The 22,627-nt window shown below is 47.5% G+C and overlaps 1 protein-coding gene across 3 annotated transcripts in view; it reads right to left on the minus strand.

Moving 5' to 3' along the window:
* The window catches only part of Ptpre (protein tyrosine phosphatase receptor type E), a 187,117-nt gene that overhangs the window by 106,356 nt on the left and 58,134 nt on the right, over nucleotides 1–22,627 (minus strand). For 2 of the 3 annotated variants that reach the window (XM_045141642.1, XM_045141643.1), the window contains exon 2: nucleotides 689–711. The gene's annotated coding sequence lies outside the window, so the exon portion shown is untranslated. Of the gene's footprint in view, nucleotides 1–688; nucleotides 712–855; nucleotides 874–22,627 lie in introns of those variants that run through there. The other variant, XM_045141644.1, reaches the window with a different exon arrangement.

A 22,627-nucleotide genomic window follows, 5' to 3' on the forward strand; every position in this document is an offset into this window, starting at 1 on the left:
TCAGGAGGCAGAGGTAGGAGGACTGCCGTGAGTTCGAGGCCACCATGAGACTCCATCGTGAATTCCAGGTCAGCCTGGGCCAGAGTGAGACCCTACCTCAAAAACCAAAAACAAAACAAACAAACAAACAAAAGTCAGCTATGGTATTTAAAGTTTTATTTTTTCTAAGGCCACCAAAGCCATGGGTTTTGCTGCTGTCTCGTACCCAAAGGGCAGAGGACACACAGCAGCGTGGCGACACACTTTTACCGAGAACACGATCCAGAGAGCTCCCTTTGGCAGCTTCCGCCACTGTGGCAGATCAATTTACGAGGTAACCACCCCTGGTGTGACTAAGTGCCACTGTGTGCTCCAATGTGTGTCAAATGTGTGCCAGGGAGATAAGGCAGGGCCCTTGTAAAAGAAACAATTCAGAGAAAGAAAAGCATACAGAAATTCTGATTTCAACAATGCACTTTGGGATCCTAAGCAGCTCAGCCAAATTGTTAATTCCAAAAAGGAAAAAAAAAGTAACGAAAGTAGGATGTGAACCTGTTTGAACAATTAAGTCACAGATGTGAATGTCACTCACTGACCATATGTACCTGCTTTCTTGACAAGATAAGCCTCCTCTAACAATTAAATCCCACTCATTGTTAAGCCAATTAATCATACATAAGAAATAATTTTTAGAAAGTTTGGTACTCACCAAGGGAAACCGAGGGCTATAGTCTGAAAAAGAAGAGAAGAAAAAGCGTTAGGTGTCTGGTGGCCAGGCCGTTCGCTCAGCCCAGCACCTCTGCAGCGCTGGTCCCCACTTCATCACTCAGGGGCTTCTGAACACCTGTGGTGGTCCCTTCTTTTTGCTGTACTCACAGGCTTCCAACCATGTCCTCCCCAAAGCCCTCCTGTGATTTCTGGTGGCTAGTTGATGGCAGGATGTAGCTTCCTGAGACCAAAAGTGGTCAGTGTCCACCTTCCAGACCCCACTTCAGTCTGACGAAGTGCATCAAAAGTTCCTTCAGCCCTGTCTTCCTTCCCTGGAGATGGTCTTTCAGGGCACAGCTGGGAGCAACCCTCTCAGCCCACTGCCCAGCGCCACACTGCCCAGCCTGAGCACTGACTGAGCTCTCGTCTTCTCTTTCTCCTTCTTTGAATGCGCATGTTGAGAGTGTGTGTGCAAGTGTGAAAGTGTGAATGTTTATGTGTGGGAGGGACATATGTGTGTATAAATATGAAGGTATGAATGTTTATGTGTGGGAGGGAAGTGTCTGTGTAAGAGTGGATGTTTATGTGTGGAAGGGACGTGTATGTGTAAATATGAAAGTATGAATGTTTATGTGTGGGAGAGACGTGTGTGTGTGTGTGTGTGCACGTGCACGTGGAGGCCATAGGTCAACATCAGGTTGTCTTCCTCAACTGCTCTCCACCTTAGTTTTTTTCTCACTGTGGGCATAAAGCACCTGATCAAAAGCAGCTTGTGGGAGGAAAGGGTTTATTTTGGCTCACAGACTCAAGGGGAAGCTCTGATGGTGGGGGAAAACGTGGCATGAACGGCGACTGGACATCACCTCCTGGCCAACACCAGTTGGACAACAGCAGCAGGAGAGTAAGCCAAACACTGGCAGGGGAGCTGGCGGTGACACCCCGAGCCTGCCCTCTCTAACAACGCAGCTCCCCCGCAGGCATCCATTCCCAAACTGCCTCCAGCAGTCTCCATCTCCCCAGTGCTGGGACGACAGGCCGGTGCTGCCCTGCCCAGCTTTCACGTGGGCACTGGGATCTGAACGCAGGCTGTCAGGCTTTGCATGGCAAACACTTGGTCAACTGAAGCTTCCCCAGCTCTCATGCTCTTTTACTTTTCTTTCTCAGTGCAGGGGCTTAAACCCAGGGCCTAATGCACACAAGGCAAATGCACTACCACTGAGCCATATCCCCTGTCTATGTTCCTTTTCGTAAACAGCTTTATTTAGATATAATTTACATATCATAAAATTTGCCTGTTGAGAGAGCAAAAGAAACATTATATTCAGAAATATCATGGCCCTCAGTAAAATACACCATGTGATCATTTTCATCATCCACAAGGAAACCGCATACCACCGGCCCATTAGCGCCAACGCCATCCTCTCACCGCCCTAACCCACTTTCGGTTTCGGTCTCTCTGGCTTCCCCTGTTCCAGACATTTCATCGACATGGCTCCTACAATAGGTGGTCTTTGGCAATGGGTTTCTTTCGCTGGACATACTGATCTAAGCCCGGCCATCTTACAGAATGTACTAGTATTTGGTTCATTATTATTTTTTTAATTTTTTTGGTGGAAATAGCTCACTGCCATGTTCTGTTTAATCATCCCTCGGTTGGTGGCCACAGCTGCAGTGTTTTCATCTGTGGATGGTTGGTAGAGAAGGCAGCCTCGAACTAGGGCTAACAGGCTTCTCTCTACCTGTGTGTGGAGAGCATGCTTAGTTGGGATTGTACACTTCTGTTGCTAAAGGGTGGGCTCAGGTTTCAGTTGCCACTGTTTTAAAATAACCACTTCAGAACATGATGTTTTCCACTAAACAGATTCCTCTCTATCTCGGACCTGGCAATGTGAGTTATTTTAAACCAAATACAATCAGGGATATGCAGGGCTAATTAGAACAAGTTATTATAAATGGCGATAAATTTAGAAGTTGACTCATGAGGTGGATTTAAAGCCAAAGAAGCAGAGTATTGGGGGGGGGGGTGCTCAGTCAGCAACGTGCTTGTTTTGCACACGTGAAGAGTTCCATCCCCAGCACCCACATACAATGGCAGGCATGGTGGTGTGTGCCTGCAATCCTCGTGCTGGGGAGGTGGAGACAGGTTCGCTGTCCAGCCAGTCGAGCCTAACTACTGAGGTCCAGGTCAGTAAGAGACCCTTTCTCAAAAAGAAGTGGACAGTATTCCTAAGGATGACATGCAAGGGTGCACTCTGGCCTCCGTGTGCCACGCATAATGCATATGTACTGGCACCTCTGTACACATGATCACCCATTAACATATAAACTGATCATGTAAGGACATGCTAAACAACAAATCAATAAATAAAACAAAGTAACAGCCAAATCGTGCTGGCAACTTAGAAATTAAAAGTCTGCTTGGTTAAGTGTGTAACTTCTTACTGGTAAAGGACTAAATGCTTTCCCTCCAGTACTGGAGCAAAGTTAGGATGCCTGCTCTCCCTATCTGTCTTTAACGTTTTACTGACGTCTTAGACAAAGTAATAAGGTAAGAAAAAGAATCCGAAGTAATCATCTCATTTCCTTAGAAGTACGTGCTCAACCATGTTTATTGCTGCTCAATTTACAATAGCTGGGAAATGGAACCAGCCTAGATGTCCCTCAACTGATGAGTGGATAATGAAGATGTGGCACATTTATACAATGGAGTTCTACTCAGCGGTAAAGAAAAATGAAGTTATGCAATTTGCAGAAAAATGGATGGACCTGGAAAGGATTATACTAAGTGAGGTAACCCAGGCCCAGAAAGCCAAGCACCACATGTTCTCTCTCATATGTGGATCCTAGCTACAGATGACTGGGCTTCTGCGTGAGAATGAAAATACTTAGTAGCAGAGGCCAGTAAGTTAAAAAGGAGACATAAAGGGAAGAGAAAGGAAGGGAGGAGGGTACTTAATAGGTTGATATTGTATATATGTAAGTACAATGATTGTGATGGGGAGGTAATATGATGGAGAATAGAATTTCAAAGGAGAAAGTGGGGGGGAAGGGAATTAACATGGGATATTTTTTATAATCATGGAAAATGCTAATAAAAATTAAAAAAATAAAAATAAAAATAAATAAATTAATTTTAAAAAAAGAAAGAAATAAAAGTCACAAGGAGAAAAAACTGGTTCTCAAATGGCAGGAGAGTCAATGGAGAAAAACCCAAAGGCCCAGGAAAGCCACTAGGACGGGTGCCTGAGCTTAGGCACAGGGCGTAAGTTTAACACCTGGGAACCAATAGCATTTACCCCCAACAATAAACTGTAGAGAGGGTACAGAGTGTTTGGTGTTTGCTCTAACTCTGCGCTTATAGAAACTGCTTGTCACAGTTTCATCAGTCATTTGTGAACCACAGACCAACACTGTGCACTATCTGTAGTAGGTGACACTATGGAAAGTCACACTGTCTACCAGAAAGGCTTCGTGTGAAGAGACCGTCCGCTGAGTCTGGGTCTTTTAGGGAACAGAAAGGAGTGGACTGGTACAGTCAGTGGCTGTACCAAAAGGCAGGTCACAGAAGACACTGGGGAAAAATGATTTACAGTGTTTACTTTGGGCCAAGGAAGTAAAGGCGCCAAGAGCGGACATTGCCTCCACTACCTCAGGAGGCACGACGGGAATGCCCACAACTGCCTTTTGGTGCCGGGAGGACTGGCATTAATGTAAAAATAGAACCCCATGGTTCACAGCCATTTCTGGGACAGGACTACAGCTGGACGTTACAGTCTGGGTCAAAGCAGAGTTCAGCCACAGAGGAAAAGCTGGCCTGGGGTGGAGCCAGGAGACCCAGACAACATGTGGGTACACACGTGAGTAAGAGCTGATGAAACCCAAAGAATAGTTCAAGCCGAACTGTGAGAACAGGGCCCAGGCGTCCTGAGTCGCAGGCACCACACAGAGACGGTCCACGTCGTCAGCATGCGGGTCCCGTGATCATGTGTGAAGATGACTGCTGAGTTAGAGCACAACCTGAATACCCAAATATTGTCAAAATAGACCTCTACAAACAAGCAATTCCTTTAGCCCGAGGCCCCAGGGCAGGCAGTGACTGTTATGTCGAGCAGAATGTCTAAGATGTACCAGCACAATGTTTAGCTGGGGCTGCAGAGGACGGCTCCTGTGGGCAGACAGGAGAAGCAGGTCAGCAAGGAGATTGCTCAACATCCTTTAACAAACTTCCTGCCCTTATCTTGAAAGCCAGCATCCTCCAAAAAGGGGAAGGGGAGAGGCTCCACTGGCGGTGTCTGTCCGCTGCGGGAGGGCTGCTGGGCTGCCCTGCGTAAGCCTCGCTGTCACCCTAAGAGGCCACAGGGTCCCTCCTGACAGGTGAGGGCTCCAAGGCCTGGAGCATCAGGAGACAGGGCAGCAAGATGCGCACCCGGCCACTCGTGCCTGGTCCCTCACTGGCCCGGACTGTGACTTGGTCACTCCAGTGAGACCACAGTTCTTTGCGGCTCTCTCTTCTCTCTCTACATCTCTAGTGTCCAAGCATCGTCAGATGCAAATGCGTGCCCACAAGTTTTAAAATGTTATTGACACTAAAAGCAGAGCCTGTAGCTACCCACGCTGGTGGCAGCACAAAGCCACCCACGGGGAAGCTGGCCATGCCCGAGGCCATGGGTGTGCAGAGACACATTCCTCTTTTGTCTTGGCGGGCAGCTCTGCCCATCTCAGCAACAACCATACCACTGCCTCAGATGGAGCGGGTCCAAGGGGCTCATTCTAAGCACGGCTGCTGTATTTTCCTTTGTGAGGTTTAGACGCAAACTGCTTCACCTGTTGATCGTTTCCTGTCTCCTGAGTCATCAGAACCAAGCGCAGCAGCCAGCCACTTCCTTCAGGAGTTCTCCCTGGGCTTGACCTCGCCCGTCCCCCGCCCACCCCGCCTTCCCCAGGGTGGATTTCCCCTTTTCCGATGTTGTCACCAGCCTTTCCCGAGGCAGGCTGGGTGTTCTCACCCTCTGTCCCCTGGAAATGGAATGGCTGTGTGTTCAAGCAACAATGCCAAACCCAGCTCCAACTTGGGAGCCAGAGCACACCAGGCCGCTCCCAAAGACCTCCCTGCCCAAGGGAAGGATGTGGCCAGCCTGGCTTGGTAGTTCTGGACCTTAGATCTTAGTGGGGCTCTCCCTACAACCAGAAGGGATTTTAAGGAACACATGAGTCAGTATCATGGCTTTGCCCTGAGAAAGCCTGGGCTTAGAGAGATGGCTCAGCAATTCAGTGCACTTCCTGGGCAGGTCAGAGGATCTGAGGGGCCACCACAGTCCATCTGCAGATCCTATGCAAATAGCTGGTGTGGCCACGCACTTCTGTAACCACCGTCTGGAGACTCCTGGGGCTTGGGAACGGCAAGCCCTACAGTCAGTTAGAGACTCTGTCACAGGAAAAACAAGCCGGTGGGTGAGGGAGGAGGATTCCTGACATTCTTCTCCCCTGTGACACCACATCAGCACATGCACACGCACACACCACACCACACAAGTACTATGTCCTTGCAAAAATAAAGAGGGGGCCAGAGATAGCTCAGCATTGAAGGCCCTTGCCTGCAAAGCTCAATGTCCTGGGTAATGAACTGGGTTCAATTCCCCAAGTACCCACATAAAGCCAGATGCACAAAGGGGTATGTGCATCTGGAATGCCTTTGCAGTGGCTGGAGGCCCTGATGTGCCCATTTTCCCTGTCTGTCTCTCTTCTCTATACCTCTGTTTGCTATCAAATAAACAAAAAGGGGCTGGATAGATGGCTTAGCGGTTAAGGCACATGCCTGTGAAGCCTAAGGACCCCAGTTTGATTCTCCAGGTCCCACATAAGCCAGATGCACATGGTGGTGCATGCATTTGGAGATCGTTGGCAGTGGATTTAGGTCCTGGTGTGCCCATTCTCACTCTCTCTCTCGCCCTCTCTCTGTCTCTAATAATAAATAAAAACATTAAAAAAGAAAGAAAGGCTATACAAAACTCCACTTTGTGAAGTGAAATATGAGAAATGTTTGGCTTAAGGAAGTCTTACTGCGAATGTCCAGACCCTGGGGCAAGTTTTCCCATCTTAGCTGCGTTGCTCTTTCCAGCTCCTGGTTTTCCCAAAAGGGACTGAGCTGTCCTGGTCTACATGTGAGGGTTCTGGGGAGCAAGGACTGTCATCTGCCCTTGATGGTAACCTTCCAAGCACATGATTATGACCATGAACTTACATGGACTGTCCAAACAGCAGGACAATGCTAGAATCAATATGACAAGACAGACTCCATCTTAAGAGCTGCACGCGACAGGAACGGACGCCCCAGCCACAGCCCTGTTGATCCGCGCCCCGTCACCCCTCACCCAGCCTCCCTCTGCTGCCAGGGGACTTGGAGGGATGAGAGGAGCTGACATGTCAAGCGTCATACTCATCCAGGTGGGGCTGTCTCACTAATGTCACCCTGCCAAGTCTCAGTTTGCGTGTTTACCTTCGAGGTATCACCAAACTGCTAATTTCTCTATTTTCTGATGCAGAAAAGAGAACTAGAAAGAGTGATTGAAAGCGGAGGAGGGAAGTCTCCCTGAAAGGAAGGAAGGAGTGGGTAAGATGTTTCCCTGTCGACCACACCAGCACAAGATGCCCCCCAAAGTGGGAGGGGGTCCTCAACACAATGTCACTGAGGTGAGGGAAAAAATCTATCTTCTCAGCCATGTATTTTAGCAATCCAAGTCAGGCAAGTGAGGTTCCTAAATGTTTGTCAACTTGCCTCAGTTATTTCCAGGAAGCTTCTGCCCCCTCCGCACACACACGACACCCTCACTTGTCACTGCAGAGCATAGGGGGCTGCATGAATTAGCAAACGAGGGGAGCCCTCTTTTTGCAGGTACCGGCCAGGTGGCTTCCATGTTGCTATCTGTCTATGGTATTGCTATTAATGGGAACTCGGGAACGCAGCAGGCTGCATCTGTTGCTGTCAGAGGCACAGTAGTGCTCCTGACTCCAGGAAGGACAGCCCTGACTTTTCACCTACACACACACACACACACACACACACACACACACACACACACGTGCGTGCACACGTGCCTGCATGGTGTGCACGCTTGCCTGTTCTTATGTGTGTGGGCGTGCATGCACGTGTGTGCCTGCTTGTGTCCTTGGGCTTGTGTGGCAAGCACTTCACTCACTCTCCTCCCTGTCCCAGGTTTGCTCATCTCCATAGTGCAGGGCACACATGCATCTCTGATAGTGACAAAGCTGCCCAACAACCCCCAACATTTTTACCCAATTTGCAGAAGAAAAAGAAAAGCTACTACTGCTACTTGTCTAAATGGATATGTTGCGCCCATCAAACTGCCCTCTAAATATTTATGTCCATGCCCATAGATTAGTGCTACTCTAGCTTTTGGTCAGAGAAGCTTCTAGTTACAGATGGTGGTGACCACTAGACTCAACACTCACCAAAGTGCTGAGAAGTGACTGTTGAGGGTTCGTGCTACATGAAGCGTCTCTATCACATCCTCCAAGGCTCGAGGGAACATGGAGAAGAGGGGACGGAAAGAATGTAACAGCCAGGGGATGAGGAGGAGTGTTTTGTAATGTTGACTTCTGGGACGCATTCATGACCTCGCAGGAGCTGTTGTTACCTGCACAAGACTTGCGAAATACTAGAGCCACTGTCATTTTGTCATGGATAGTGAAGAAGGAAAAAATAGAATTAAAAAATACATAGTAAGACCCTATTACTGAAGACTCCACATGCTTGGGCTGTGTGGTGCTTTGATTCAGGTGTCCCCCATAAAGTTAGGTGCTCTGAATGCCAGGTCCCCAGCTGATGAAGATTTGGAAATTAACGTCTCCTGGAGACAGTGCATTGTTGGAGGCAGGCTTATGGGTATTATAGCCAGTGTCTCCTTGCCAGTGTTTGGCACACTCTCCTGTTCCTGTTGTCCACCTGCTGTTGGCCAGGAGGTTATGTCCACCCTCTGCTCATGTCATCATTTTCCCTGCCATCATGGGGCTTCCCCCTTGAGCCTGTAAGCCAAAATAAACCTTTTGTTTCCCCCCAAATCTGCTCTTAGTTGGGTGATTTCTGCTAGCAATGCAAACCTGACTACAACAGTATAGTTGGTACCAAAGGAATGGGGTTGCTGCTAGACACCTGACTGTGTGGCTTTGGCCTTTTGGTGCTGATTTTCAAAAGAAATGTGGAAGGATTTGAAATCTTGGCCTAAGAGATGCCTTGCAGTGCTGTAAGTACAGCTTGATGGACTATTCTGGTCAGAGCTGCAAGACTTGAATGCAGTAAGAACTATGGACTGTGAGGTTTTGCTTATGAGAGTGAGAAGGAGCTTTTCCTGGACTGGGTTATAAGCAGTTTGTGTGAGAGGCTTGCTGTTACACCTGTGTCCTGAGTTGTGAAGGGCTGCATTGCATTGAAATGGACTGGTGTGAGCAGAGGGATATGGCACAGAAATGAGCTGTTGACCAGAGAGACCTACTAGATCTCCCAAAACAAACAAGACAGACTTCTGTCAGAGCACTTGATTACCCACCAGAGGTTAATGGTAAGACCTACTTCTGAAGACACAAAACACTATTGGCACTGACCATGGAGAGACCTGGTTGGAATACAGAGAGAACCAGGCCCCAGATAATCAGCCCATCTAGTGCTGGAAGACACTACATGAGCTATGGGGGAAAGTGGCCAACATCTGTCCAAGCAACTCAAAGTCGAAGTGACTCAGAAGCAAACAACTTGACGTGATGTTCACATAAGAGCAATAGTGACACACAGCCATGGTGGGTAACCAACTGCTCTTGGATTGGCTAACAGATCCACTTAGAGGAAAGGAAACCATATCTAGAACTGGGAAACAAGTCAGAATCATATCCAGATAATGATTCTGCTTTCCACTGTCAAGCTCCCACTAACTTTAGACTATAAGAGTGTCTAAACCCTTTTAATTCTCTCTAAATTAATTATGGTTATCCCATTAAATGGGCACTGACTTCACCCTCTATTGGAGAATCTGCTTCTCTTTTTCAGATGGGAACTGGACCTGAGGAGATAAATAACCCAGTGCCCTCCACCCTGGCCCCAGCTGAAACCACAGAGGAATTGGGGAAATGAGCAAGAACGCTCCTCTCTTAGTTAAGCTCATATCAACACAGGGTGACAGAGAAAGATACTGAGGGCATTCAACACCTACCAAACCAGAGGTCCTTATGCTCCTAAGAGCCCATCACTGAAGTAGACTTAAAATGCTTCCAGCATGGCTCAGGGAATTTTGCAGAAGAAGGGGTAGAAAGATTGTTAAGAGCCACAAGTTGGGAAATTTTGCACAGAGACACTGCCTCTCCCTCATAACTGATGGCTGCCCCCATTATGCATGACTCGCAATCTCCATGAGGTTGGCCTGCATCTCCAATGAGGAAGGCCTTTTCAGAAAAGGGGCAGGGAGGAGGAAAAGGATGGTACCAACATGTGATGTTTACACACAAAATATGTTCATATCTAATAATAAAAAAAGAAATCTTTGGGTTAAATGGCTAAAGTTCAGCTATAATTGAGAGATTACAACCATTGAGATTGGGCCAGCTGACCTGCACTGGGACAACAGAAAAAAAATACAGATTCTTTGAAGGGCCGTGAATGCTCAAGGAGTGTCCTGGTCTTCAAAGTGTGCTTTATTCCTCCCCACCCTGGATTAACAAATTGGCACCTTACCTGGTATTATGGAGTATAAGAAATGCAGGTAAGAGAGGGTCATTGAGTTTGCAACACAGTCTTGTGTTTTGGAAATGGCCATGGGCAGTGTGTAGCAGGTTTCCTGGATGCCTGCATGGAGACCTGTTGGAGCTGTGAGGATGAACCGTGGCTTGCAGAGGAGACCCATTGGAGATGCCAGGACAATGAGATGGCTGCTAAGGAGAACTACCAGCCCCAGTGAGGTTTTCCAGGACTGTTAGTAGTCTAGCTGGAGGGGCAGAATTGGAATTCCAGAGACTTGTTGCTGGTTAGACTTATTGGACTTGGAGATTTGTCACTGACTAGAGCTGTTGGACTTGAAGCTACAGAGTTTGATGTTTGCCCTGGTTGTTTTAAATCTTATATTGGTTGAATATTTATTTGCTGTGCAATTATGGGTTTGGGAGAGGATTTTTTTTTTTTTTTTGGTATTATGGCTCAGTTAAAAGGCCTTGGATTATGGGGATGTTTGAAAATCATTGTAATTGATAAAAACTATGTGGACTTTTAAAGTTGAACTGAATGTGTTGTATTTTATATCATGTATAGATATCATTTTATGGGGGCCAGGGGCGGAATGTGGTGGTTTGATGCAGGTGTCCCCCATAAACTTAGGTGTTCTGAATGCTAGATTACCAGCTGATGAAGATTTGGGAACTAATACCTCCCAGAGGCAGGGTATTCTTGGGGGCAGGCTTATGGGTGTTATAGCCAGTGTCTAGCACTGTCTCTTGTTCCTGCTGTCTACCTGATGTTGACCAGGGGGTGATGTCCACCCTCTGCTCATGCCATTGTTTGCCCTGCCATCATGGAGCTTCCCCCTCAAGCCCGTAAGCCAAAATAAACCTCTTTTTTTTCCCCCAGAGCTGCTGTTGGTTGGGTTATTTCTACCAGCAATGTGAACCTAATTGCAACAGGCTGCAAGGTCACTGAGAAATCTTGCTGGAGCTGAGCTGAAAACCTCCTCTATAGGCCACCTGACAGAAAGCTGGGAAAAGCTACACTACATTAAGCTCTATGGGAAAGAGAGAGAGAAGTCATCAGTGGAGATAAACAAATGGATACTTCAAGCCTTCAGTTTGTCCAGCCAGGTCAAATGAGCCAACAGGTACAATACTGTCATGTCTGTTATGGGGGAAACTAACCACTCTAGTTGGACTGGAGGCCTGTTACATGGGAGAGAATACATGCCTGGCACTGAAAACCTATGACAGGGGAGGTCCTGAGACCACAGGGTGTGACACATCCTGGTATCTAGCTAAATGCATATATTATGGTCACCAAACTGCCCAATAAGCACTTCTCTTAATGTCCATACCCACATATTAATGCTACTCTCACTTTTGGTTAGAGAAGCTTCTCTTTTCAGATGGTGGTGACCTCTGGGATGACTCAAAAGGCACCATGGCTCTGAGAAGTGACAGAGGAGTGCTCAGCACTGAGACATCTCTGTCACACCTTCCAAGGCTCGGGGTCTATTGCAGAAGAGGTGGCAGGAAGAATGTAAGAGCCAGAGGAAGGGTAGGACTCCTTACAATGCACTCTTCCAGATGCAAATGGCCTGGACATCCATGCCCTCGCAGTGCCTGGCACTACCTACACAAGACCCTCAGAATAGAGGAAAAGATGATGACATCAAGATAAAAGAGAGACTGATTGAGGGGGAGGGGGCATGGTGAAGAGTGGAGCTGCAGAAAGGAAACGAGGGGGAGGGAATTATTGCTTGTTGTCTGTAATTATGGAAGTTGTCAATAAAAAAATTTTAAGAAAGTGTTTTCCTCAAGGTTGGTGCTGGAGGCAGGATGAAACCAAGTTACTGTGCAGTATGATGAGGCCCTGGCGCCCATCCTGAGCGAAACTGAATGTCCCACCAACAGATGGTTGGCTCAGATAAGGAAGGTGGAGCAGGGCGTGGTGGCGCACAATTTTAATCTCAGCACTCTGGAGGCAGACGTAGGAGGATTGCAGGGAGTTCAAGGCTGCGCTGAGACTACATAGTGAATTCCAGGTCAGCCTGAGCCAGAGTGAGACCCTGCCTCGAAACAACAACAGAAAGTGGAGTGCAGTATGGGTCCCTATCAGAGAATGGACTCCCAGGGAAGGGAGAGGCCACATGCTTTCTACAGCCCCACACCCACAGCAGGAAGCCATGCCACACTGGCCTCCAAATATGCCATTGCACTTCGACTTGCCCATCACCCAAACCTGTCAGACTCCCCTCATCCCTCCCTTCCAGGCTCCCTGAGTCTCTCCCCTCACAGCATGCTCTCTCTTTAATTGCCTTCTCTGTCTGCCCAACATGGCTGCCTAACAGTGTCCGTGGTAAGATGGTGAATAAAGAGGAAGCCACTGTTGCACCATGGCAGCTGTCCTGTGGCACGGGTGGGTGAGATTCACACTGGGCAGGTAACAGAGGCAAGGGACAGCCATCACACAAACAGAGAAGCCACATGGCTTGAAGCTCTCTGAGTAGAAATGGTTATTTCCAGAACTTCTTTAGAATCTAAAAATTTCTAAGTGTGCCCCACAGCTCAGAGCATCTCCGAGGGATGACTGGGTTAGCATGCTAAGCCAACACTCAGTATCAGGGAGGGTCGACCACGAGCTAGTTGGGCTCACTGCTAACGTCAGTCAGACATACACCCACAGGCCCTAACGGCCTTCACTTCTAAGAGAAGCTTACAAACAGGTCACTGCCATGCGGGGTGACTAGTGGACAGTGAGGGACTTGGGCAATGTGAGGCACAATACCCAATCTGTGCTTGGCCAATGTTGGGGTATCGTTCTCAAGAGTGAAAGTCCCAAGAAGCAGAGAGCATGGAACATTCCAGAACTAACAACTCCAGCCATCCCACTTTATCCCTGGTTTCACTGTCTGTGGTTTCAGTGACTGGAAGTCTATCATGGTCTGAAAAGATCAAATGTAAAATCCCCAAAATAAACAAACTTTCATAAATTTAAATAGCTTTCAGTATAGTATATTGTTAATGTTAAATATCTTACTGGGCCTAAATTTATAAACTAATTTTTTTTTGTTGTTGTTTTGTTTTGTTTTTCAAGGTAGGGTCTCACTCTGGCCCAGGCTGACCTGTAATTCACTATGTAGTCTCAGGGTGGCCTTGAACTCATAGTGATCCTCCTACCTCTGCCTCCTGAGTACTGGGATTAAAGGTGTGTGCCACCATGCCCTGCAAAACTAATCTTTTACCATAACTATATAATTATAGGAAAAAATAGTTGATACAGAATTTAGGTACTAATCAAGGTTTCAAACATCCATGGAGGTTTTGAAAAGCACCTGCCAAGGATAAGTAGGGTACAAGTGTAATTTAAACCTTGGTTTTAGCTGGGTGTGGTGGTGTACACCTTTAATCCCAGCACTTGGGAGGCAGAGGTAAGTGGATCGCTGTGAGTTCAAGGCCAGCCTGGGACTATACAGTGAATTCCAGGTCAGCCTGGGCTACAGCAAAACTCTACCATGAAAAACAATAACAAAAGCAAAAGACCCATCCCAAACAAAACAAAACAAAGCAACCTTGGTTTTGGTGGTTAAAGAAGTCGCCTCCCCTTTACAAACCTAAGTTTCTCCGTCTGTGGAGCAGGGACAGTGCTGCTGGCCTTGCTGCGGGGACAAAGGAGACCAGACTTCAGCACTGAATTCTGCGCTGAGTTTCAAATCCCTGAGGCTTGAATTTGGAATGCGAGGTGTGCAGGGCTGGTGCTGGGTAGTCATTTCGACGTGAGGTGAAGCCGGCGGGTCTGGATATGAGCCCTACTGAGAAACTAGTGGGCGGTGGGCCTCTCTAGTGTGCAGATAAAACAATCGTGATTGGACTGTCCAGCCTGTATCCTGTAAGCCAATCTAGTAATTCCCTTTGTAATATATACATTCTTTATAAAACCATCAAGGGGCTGGGTAGATGGCTTAGCAGTTAAGGTACTTGCCTGCAAAGCCTAATGACCCAGTTTGATTCCCCAGTACCCTCATAAGCCAGATGCACAATGTGGACCATGCATTTGCAGCAGTTGGAGGCCTTGGCATGCCTATTCTCTCTTCTCTCTACCTCTCTCTGTTTGCGAATTAATAAATAAATAATATAAAAAAGAACAATCAAGATCAATGGTGAAGAGAGAATGAACCCAGCTATCTTACTGAGCCAGATGTAGCTCAGTGGTTGAACATGTGCTTAACATGGGCAAGGTGCTCAGGTTCAATTCCTTGCAACGCTCATGCATAATTATTATTTATACTGGCTTGAATGTAAAAATGTCCCCCATAGACTCTTGTGTTTGAATACCTGATGCCAGTTGATGGTTCTGTTCAGGAAGGTTGTGGAACCTTTAACAGCCTTACTGAGGAAGTGTGGGGGTGGGCGTTGAAACTGCACCTCCTCCCACTTCCAGCCTGAAGGTGTCATGGGTGGCTTCCTGCTCCTAGGGCGCCTTTCCCAGAGCGATGAGACGCCCTCAGAACTTTAAGCTGCCTCTCTTGGTTTGCTGCTGCCCTTCTCCCCTCCCCCTCCCTATCTCAGCACCAGAACTCACCGCTCTCCACCTTTCCCTCCAGAGTTCCCATCATTTACCCCCAAAATGTCTTTGTCTTTCTCTTTTTGTTTGGTTTGTTGTTGGTTTTGTTTTAGTTTTGGTTTCTGGGTGGTTTTGTTGTTGCTGCTGTTGTTTTTACTATTTTGAGTTCTTTGTGTTCAAGTGGAAACTATTATATTTGTTAAAAAAAAAAAAAGTTGAAGAAAAAAACCCTAAGAGGCCACTATGCCTTTGTAAAAATAAATAAATAAATAAATAAATAAAATAATTTTTTAAGAAAAAACCAACAACAAAACTGTCAGATGGCTCAGCCATCATTTGTACTTTCTACACAAGCACGAGGGTCTGAGGAGACCTGAGAATGCCCAAGTCCAAGTCTACAGGCCCCATGCGAAACAGATGAACGCGGCCATGCATGCCTATAACCCTCAGGGATGCAGAGACCTGAGAATCTCCACAAGCTTGGGAATTAGTAGAAGGAGACTCAGGCTCAAAACAAGAGCTGGTGAAAGAACAGTGGGGCTCTTCACATAGTGTACCACTGGGGCTTCTCCGGGCAATTGTGTGAGTGCTGCAGGGGCAGCATACATACATGAGCAAAAATTAAACAAATTAATTAAGCTGAATTAAAATAAGTGGCTTCAGACTGGATATTTTGCCCCAACAACAAAGAAAGCAACCTTTACATGATTATTATTTTTGTCCCTCCCATTGTTATTATTATAATAGCAGAAAGTAAAGAGATGGAAAGATCCCCATGTGTAAAGTTATCCTATCAGTTCTGTTCCTCTAGAGAACTCAAGTGTAGACAGTCACCTGGGAGTCTACAGAGGGAAAGAAAGCTGGCCATGCACCGGAGCCCTGGCCAATAAGAAGTCTTCTGGGGTCCTGGGAATATGAAAAGGGGTGGTCAGGCACAGTAGCATGGAGCTGGGGGCCACTTAACCCACGAGGATATGGAGCCCTCAAGTGTTGGTGTCCTAGGTAGAGGAGAAGTACTGATCTAGGGACTGGTTCAGGGGCTTAGCCAGAAGGCCTGTCATGCACCAAGGTGGTTTCCCCACTCAGACCCATCAGAATGCGACAGGTGTGGCCTGGAATGCCATGCCCTCAGGTGAGCATGGGTGTTGAAGTCATGGACCAAGAACGATGCATCCACATCATAAGGAAAAGGAAGACATCTTGACCATAGCATGCTGAGTCCTCAGGCACATTGCCCAGAGCAGAGAACTTCTAAGACATTTCTGAGAAAGACTGAAAATTTGGAACCACTTAAGTGAAAGATCTGTCAATCAAGTAGTCATTTTGCCAAAGCACCCTCAAATATGTTGGTTAAACGATCCTCCAATGGCATCCAGCTGGCTGACCCAACCCATTAAATGTGTTCATTAGAAAGAACCTTTGTGAAATACCTGGGGGATCCGGTGCTGACTGAGGGCGAGGAAGAGAAATAGACAATAGCTAGTTAGCTGGACTAGAAGATAGATAGAAGATGTCACGAGTGTCAACTGTATGACCCTAAAGAGGAAAAGCTACATGACTCCAGGTAAGGTGGACTTCATGCTACAAGGTGTTTTCAGAGAATTCATAAATCACCAAGCAATTAGCAAGTCCATCTCCAGGCTCAATCTGGATGGCTGAGGACAAGCACCTATTTTTCCCCACCACTAAGAAAGTTCTGTGAACTGGTAATGAATCCCTCCTCCACAAAAAAGAACAGCGCCACATTCATCTAACAACAAAAACTGCATTCTCACAAAAATATGCGGCGCTCCACGCCGGAACAATGTACAGCAATGGAATGCACTGTGCGACTGCATTCCGGTTTGTCCACTTAGAAAGGTCAGCTGTCTGCTTCCACAGCTGGATGGGGCGTCCATAAATCTGAAGGTAACTCAAGGAATCATCTGAAAATGCATGTGTGAGAGTCACTGGGCTGTATCGCATGCAGTCTGGGCCTTAATAGGAAGCAGCACTGCTGGAGGGGCGAGGGGAGAGCGGGGCTGACTCATGACCGCATGCAGAGATGTGTCCGGCTGCCCCACACTCGTGGTCCTTTAACCTACAGTCTGAGGGAGGGATGAAAGGGCAACCAGCGCTCTGTAGGGAATGCTGGGCAGGTGTCTGACCGTTCTGTTCCTCTGCCATCTCTATGCATGAAGCCACCTATGTGTCCTGGGTAGTTTCAGGATGAGGCAGTGTTGTGTGGCTGAGTCCGTGTCGCAGTGGCCTTTGAATTGCCGTTACAAAACCCCCAACCAAAGGACGCTGACAGGAAGGTGTCAGCATGACAGGGGCGGCTGGCCTAGCAGAGGCGATCTCATATCTTGTCATAGCAGCTCACACACAGCAACAGCGAGCTGAGCTCTGGCAAGGTAGGGGCTGGGTTCTAATGCCACCCCCCAGCAACACACCTGCTCCAGCAAGGCTCCACCTCCTAAACTGCCAACCGCCGGGGACCAAGCATCCGAAACGCACAAGGATATGGGGACACTTTACATTCAAGCCTCCACAGTCTGCAAACTGAGGCATGAGGCCCAGGCTGGACAGAAAAGCCACTGCTCGTATCTGAGGATAGCTGGATGAGACCCTGCGCCTCTTGCTACCTAGCCACCTTTGACTAAGATGGTGCTAGATACCCCACATGCAGCATGCCATCTAACCTTCCCCACAACCCTCAAGTGACAGGCACAAGGTCACAGCATAAGAGGATAGGCCAGCTGCACCTGCCTTCCAAAGCCCACAGTGAGCCCCCAGCTCAGGGACAACTCCGGCCCTTGGGGTCCGGGCTCTGAACTGGGAGAAGGCTGTGTGTGTAGCTAACTCTCCAGGCAGCACCAGCGGCTGCAGAGCTGCTCAGGGCGTCAGAGTGCTTGTTGTGCAAGCACAACGACCTGATTCTCATCCCCAGCACCCAGGCATAAAGCCAGGCATGTCTACCCACACCTTTAACCCCAGACACAAGAAGGTTGCCAGTCACTGAAAACAGCAAGCTCCAGGTTCCATGAGAGACTCTGTCTTGGGGAAATCAAGAATAAGAATGAGGTCTGGAGAAATGGCTTAGCATCTGCAAAACTTAAGGACCTTGGTTTGATTCCCCAGGACCCACATAAGCCAGATACGCAAGGGGACGCATGCATCTGGAGTTCCTTTGCACTGGCTGGAGGCCCTGGCATGTCCATTCTCTCTTTCTCTCTGCCTCTTCCTGTCTCTCTCAAATGAATAAATAAATAAAATATTTTTTAAAAAAAAAAGGAATAAGAATGAAGCAGGCAAGGTGGTACACACCTTTAATCCCAGCACTTGGGAGGCAGAGGTAGGATGATTGCCATGAGTTCGAGGCCACCCTGAGACACCATAGTGAATTCCAGGTCAGCCTGGGTTAGGGTGAGACTCTACCTTGAAAAACCAAAATAAATAAACAAATGAATAAAAAAAATAAAAAGAATAAGGGTTGGAGAGATGGCTTAGTAGTTAAGCACTTGCATGTGAAGCCTAAGGACCCTGGTTCGAGGCTGGATTCCTCAGGACCCAAGTTAGCCAGATGCACAAGGTGGCACATGTATCTGGAGTTCATTTGCAGTGGCTAGAGGCTCTGATGTGCCCATTCTCTCTCTCCTCTCTCTCTCTCTCTCTCTGCTGCTCTCAAATAAATAAATAAAAATAAACACAATTTAAAAAATTTTTAAAAAACACCTGACCAAAAAACGCTGATGGTAGATGTGGGAGTTTGAATGTGATATAGTGTAAATGTATATTAGTCCCATAGATTCAGGTATTTTATTAGCGTTAACCTTGTAACTTGAAATCTCAAAAAAAAAAAAAAGAATAAAAATGACAGAGAACACCTGACTTCTTTCCCTTGCTTATGTGCACAGGGCATGCACACCTGCACACACACATGCACACACCACAGACATGCACCCATCACACACACACCTGCACACACATCTGCACACACCACAGACATGTGCACACCACACACACACACATCTGCACACGCACATGCACACACCACACATATGCACACATCACTCACACACATACTGCAGGGAATGTAATCAGGAAATAGTAGACTAGTAATCCTTATTTTAATTAATAATGACCCAAAATTCATGGTGATGCTGGGAATTTTATTAGTCTATTGTTAAATATGTTCTATTTTGTTATTAGCTATGGTTGTAATTCTTTTACTGTGCCTTACTTACAGTTAAAACTTCATCACAGCATGCATGTATAGGAAAAAAAATTCCAGCTTGGGAATTAACCCTTAAGGAAAAGGGAAGGACACATTTATTTTTATTTTTTAAAATATTGGTTTTTATTTTTGGTTTTTCAAGGTAGGGTCTCACTGTAGCGCAGGCTGACCTGGAATTCACTATGTAGTCTCAGGGTGGCCTTGAACTCACGGTGATCCTCCTAACTCTGCCTCCTAAATTCTGGGATTAAAGGCGTGAGCCACCATGCCTGGCTTATTTTTTAAGTATTTTTATTTATTTATTTGAGAGAGGGAAAGAGGGAAAGGAGGGAGAGAGAGAGAGAGAGAGAGAGAAAGAGAGAGGAAAGGAGATTGAGAGAGAATGGGCATGCCAGGGCTTCCAGCCCTGCAAGCAAACTCCAGATGCATGAGCCACCTTGTGCATCTGGCTTACATGGGTCCTGGGGAATCAAACCAAGATCCTTTGGCTTTGCACGCAAGCACCTTAACCATTAAGCCATGTCTCCAGCCCCTTATTTATTTGACAGAGAAAGGGGAGAGAGAACGAGAGAGAGAATGGGCATGCCAGGGCCTCCAGCCACTGCAGACAACAAACTCCAAATCCATGCACCCCCTTGTGCATCTGGCTAACATGGGTCCTGGGGAATATAACCTAGGTCCTTTGGCTTTGTAGGCAAGTGTTTTAACCACCTAAGCCATCCCTCCAGCCCTGTACACATATTTAATGCAAGGCTACATGGAAACACACTGTTATTCCTCACCCAAGCACTCCTTCCACCAAGAAACTGACATGCACCGACGCATTGACAACTTCATGGCCAGACCACCATATGCCCGACTGTCATTGCCAGTCTGCACCATGTGTCAAATGCCAGGCAGGCACCATCTTGTTGTTCCTTGTTATGGGGTGGAGATAATGAGAAGCTGCTGGGCATGGTGGTAGGCACCTGTAATCCTGGTGCTGGGGAGCAGGGGCAGGAAGACTCCCTAGGGCGTGCTGATCTAGCTAAATGGGAGTGCTCTGGGTTCAGCAACAGGCCCTGTCTCAGAACATAAGGTGGAGGGCAACTGAGGAAGACCCTTAACCTCAATCTCTGGTGTCTACATACATATGCACGCATGGACATCTGGACACACATATGCACCCCCCACATGAACATGCATACAAAAACACACCATACAAAACGGAAGAGAATGATTGAGGGTTGGAGAGATGGCTTAGTGGTTAAGGTGCTTGCCTATGAACCCTAAGGAAACATGTTTGACTTTCCAGATCCCATGTAAGCTAGATGCAGAAAGGTGAGGCAATTGCAAGGTTGCACATGCCCACTAGGTGGTGCAAGTGTCTGGAGCTCAATTTCAGTGGCTGAGGCCCTGGTGTGCCAATTCTCTCTCTCTTTCTCTTTCTCTCTCTAGAATAAAAAAAGAAAAAGAAAAAAGAGAGAACAATTGAATCTGTAGGAGTGTAAAAGACGGCTGGAGAGATGGCTTTGTGGTTAAGGCACTTGCCTGCCAAATCTAAGGACCCAGGTTCGATTCCCCAGTACCCACGTAAATCAGATGCATAAGGTGGTGCATACATCTGGAGTTTGTTTGCAGTGGCTAGAGGCTCTGACATGCCGATTCTCTCTCTCTCTCTCAACCTCTCTGTCTCTTTCTCCCTCTCTCTAATAAGTAAAATAAAAAAAAAAATTAGAAGTGTAAAACAAACAAACAACAAAAGAAGAAAAAAGAAAAAGTGTAAAAAATGCGTAGTTTGGTTGTTAGGTTGCAGTCGTCACTCCACCTGGCATGGACAGACATGCCATCATCCCTGGTTGGCTGTGCTCACTGCCTTTGATGAGTGGCTGCAGGCGGCATGGAAAGGCGCAGTGGTGAGTTGTCAACAGCAGCGAAGGGAGGTTAGTGCCCAGGGACAGCTGATGAGGGACGAGAGGTGCGCTGGCTCCGAGGACATGCACCCAGTGCTGCGGCTTGGAGAGGGCCGGGGCACCTAGCAGAGTGCTGCTTCTGACTAGTCCTGCCAACGTCGGCCTGGCACTTGAGGCCCTTCCATTGGCTTGGCTAGCTTCTGGCTCTACAGTGCAGCTGGGGGCACACAACGGCTTTGCCTTTCCCAGCTGGAGTCTACAAGAGGAAAATACCACAGTCCCATGCCACTGTGCTCTCGTGTTCTCTCTCTATATCCTCTCTCTCTCTCTCCCCTCTCTCTCTCTCTCTCTCTCTCTGCGTTAAACTAAGAACTCAGCATCAGTTCTTTGCAGATGTGGTCGGTCTGAGGATGCAAATGAACCCAAATTTCTGAATAGGGATGGCAGAGGAGACACCCTCAGCTTCCCGAATGCTGGTATCCCTGGAAGGCTCCCGGCTCTGCCTCCTCTGGCCCCACCAGCCTTTGCAGCAAGGCCACAGTGCTCCTTCACAAAGCACCAACCGTCTGTGGCAAGAGCTCCCCCACTTCTGGATTCAGCAGAGTTCAGCATTATTGTGAGCTTACAGCAGAAAAGACCTACATCTGACCCTCTGATGGACTCTGATGAAAGCACCACGGGTCTCACTGTCTCCTTCAGCATCGCAGAGGCCTGGGAAGGCACTGGAGCATTTTTATGTCCCCTGCATTCCTCAAGCTCCATTCTAATCTTGGCCTGGGTGCCTGTCCTTTAAGGTCAGCTCATCTCTTCTCTCTCATCACTTGTCCCAGAGGACTAACGTCCTTTTATCACTGTTGACAAGTCATTCACTGCACATTTTTGCACAGCCAGAAGCAACTCATCAAGGGCTGCAAGCATCGCAGACATTTGAGACATAAGTGCTGGGGAGCCAATGACATGTCAGAAGTGAAGCAGGGCAGACGGACCCTCCCTCCGTTGCCAGGCTGGTGATTATAAGATGTCCACTACAAAGGTCAAAGGAGTGGAGTAGCTGAGCACAAATTAACTCTGAGATGATTAATCTCTGGTCGTCAACTTGACAGGACTTAGAATTACCATAGAAACAAATTTCTGGGAATGCCTGTGAGGGAATTTCTCCATTAGGAAGAAAAGGAAGGATCCACTGTAACTGTGGGTGGCACCATTCCATATGCGGGGGTTCTGGACTGTATAAAAGGAGAGAGATGGGCAGGGGAGATGGCTTAGTGATTAAGGCACTCACCTGCAAAGCCAAAGGACCTAGGTTCAATTCCCCAGGACCCACACAAGCCAGATGCACATGGTGGCAGATGCATATGGCGGCTGGAGGCCCTGGCGCACCCATTGTTTCTCTCTCTCTCTCTCTCTCTCCTTCTCTCTCTCAAAAAATAAAAATACTTTTTGAAAAGTGGAGAGAACCGGCTGGGCAGCAGCCTTCCTCACTCAGCTTCCTCACTGTGGACTGAATGTGACCAAGCTCCTGCCACAGGGCCCTCGCTGCCACCG

This window comes from Jaculus jaculus, chromosome 1 (genome assembly GCF_020740685.1).
Source record: "Jaculus jaculus isolate mJacJac1 chromosome 1, mJacJac1.mat.Y.cur, whole genome shotgun sequence".
Taxonomy (NCBI): Eukaryota; Metazoa; Chordata; class Mammalia; order Rodentia; family Dipodidae; genus Jaculus; species Jaculus jaculus.